This window comes from Zonotrichia albicollis, chromosome W (genome assembly GCF_047830755.1).
Source record: "Zonotrichia albicollis isolate bZonAlb1 chromosome W, bZonAlb1.hap1, whole genome shotgun sequence".
Classification (NCBI taxonomy): domain Eukaryota; kingdom Metazoa; phylum Chordata; class Aves; order Passeriformes; family Passerellidae; genus Zonotrichia; species Zonotrichia albicollis.
The window spans coordinates 8,460,347-8,462,552 of record NC_133859.1 but is presented as its reverse complement, the minus strand read 5'-3'; the positions used below and the strand labels follow the sequence as shown (position 1 = coordinate 8,462,552).

Sequence of the window (2,206 nt, the reverse complement as noted above, 5' to 3'; positions counted from 1 at the left end):
GTTTGGAGGAAGGTAAAAGGACTGATTGCTATGTGCAAGGCAGCAGATAGAATCATGTTCTTGAACACGTGTTCGGGAACAACAGAAAGACATGCTGGCTCCTAGGGGCATCTGTTGCTACAGGTACTGCATGAGCAAAAGGATTGATAGTACTATCCTGCTTATGTATTAATTTATTTTTCTTGAAGTGTAAAATCCATCCAGTGTGTTGTCTACAGTAGTAGTGTGAGTGAGTTGTGCCACATGGGAGGCCAAAGTGAAGAAATTGGAAGCAATACTGAAACTTTTGGGTTGCTTTTCTAGATAATTATGACTATGATCATGAAGAAAGCCGTGAGGAAAGTGATGGGTCTTTGGAAGCCATGATCGATACAATATTAGTACCCTCAAGAAGGTATGCTAATAAGAATTTGATAAAAAAGCAGTAGAAGAATTAGATGTTTACTTATTGGACCTGAATACTTTGCATCACTTGAGTCTTAGTAGAATATTTTAGTAGCCCACTCCGTCCATCACAACTGCTTGCTTTAGCAAGATAGTCCTAAAGTAACTGCTGCTTTCTCCAGCTAATGACAGATTGATCAACTGATTGCTGCTGAATAGGAGGAGTAGCAGTCAAATTGCAAGATTTTTTTCTTGCTTTCTAACTATGTTCGAAGATTGAAGAGACAGATGGAGAGAACAGAAGCTTCCATTTCTCAGGCTAAACCTACTCTACAAGGCTTTTTTCATTACTTTTCTTGAGACTTACAATCACATTGTTCTGTAGCTACTCTTCCTACAGTACCAGCAAAGGGTTAAACACAGAACAATGTTATCCTAGATGATTTTTTCCCTTTTGTAATTTGCTTAGTCCAGGAATATTTCATGACCTTTTGAATAATGCTGTCTTTCATAATATGACTCCCACAAATGTTTGAACATTACCTGCTAAGGGACTAAGGGAGTTAGCAAAGGAATGCTGTAATGCTATCCATTCTTAGACATCAGTAGATGTAGTTGCATATAGGCCTCAGAGGCTCTCAAAGTAGCTAACAATTAAATCCTGGGTTTCTTTCAGTGACTTCATACAGTATGGAGGCGTGTCTGCTTCTGAGGCTACAGACAAATAACATCAAAAACATTTTAAGATATGCTTTTCCCAGCAAGTGGGAACTGTGCAGTTTTGAGAGCTATGCCATTGGCATGAAACTTACTAGAAGTGATAAAGCTGAAGTTTTTGGTAGCCAGGTGATTGTTAAATATCAAGTTTACATAGGAACAGACTTGTGGATGCCAGAAATGGTTCAGACAAAGACTACATAGGAAAAAGAATGTTGTCAAGTGTGCAGAAGACTTTCCAGTTGTCTTTTATAGTAGAATGCAGAAGACTTGTTTACGAGTGTATTGAGAAAGCCCTTTTTTTTTTTTTTTTTTTGTGTTCTAATCAATAGCAGAGTTTATTAATTTACTGTTTTTGGGAGGCTGATACACAACTAGGGCTAAAGCTGCTCTAATTGCCACATTGTTCTCCCTATAGTAAAACTGCTTTCTGATGACCGGGACGAATTGAGGGAAATCGTAACGGACAGATACGGAGCACGCAGTGTATAACAGCCTTCTAAGATTTGCATTCTAGTTGTTTAATTTGTCTCTAAAATTGTTGGGGTTTTTTTGTCTCTCTCCCCTCTTGAGGAGCTCATCGGTGCCATCGTCGTCAGAAAATGAAGACCTGTTAATTAAAAATGTATATATCTTTGACATAAGTTAAACTTATGGCATGTCCTTTTTATATTGGTTGAAACTTACACTTCATGGAAAATGGTTTTGGGCATGTTTTTTTGGGGCTTTGGTTTGTTTTGTGAGGGTTTTGGGGTGGTTTTTTGTTGTTTTTTGAGCAATATTTTTACACATTTGAGTTACTCTGGCAAAATTGTAAAAGCTAACTCTCAGTGACTTCACTAAGCTTTAGGAAAGAACAGCAGGAAGTAGGTGCCCTTATATCTGACTTCCTGTGTAACATGCAGTGTGTGACTGATTCCTTGTTTGCTGAAACAGTCTTTTGATGTGGGCAGTGGTCAGACTTTGTTTCTTTAAGCTATAAATGAAATTTAAGTGTGAAAATGTAGGGTAAAAGGAACTTGGATGTACAGTTGTTCACTGTACTGTGATCAGAGTTGTTGCAAGTGAGTCATCTGTGTTGTATGTAACACCTATCCTCGTCACT

At 38.0% G+C, this 2,206-nt stretch overlaps 1 non-coding gene across 1 annotated transcript; it reads left to right on the top strand.

Annotated features, from left to right (window-relative positions):
- The first annotated feature begins 1,457 nt into the window (after positions 1-1,457).
- On the top strand, positions 1,458-1,588 carry LOC113459770 (small Cajal body-specific RNA 8). Its single transcript, XR_003381302.2, has one exon.
- Positions 1,589-2,206: the final 618 nt, after the last annotated feature.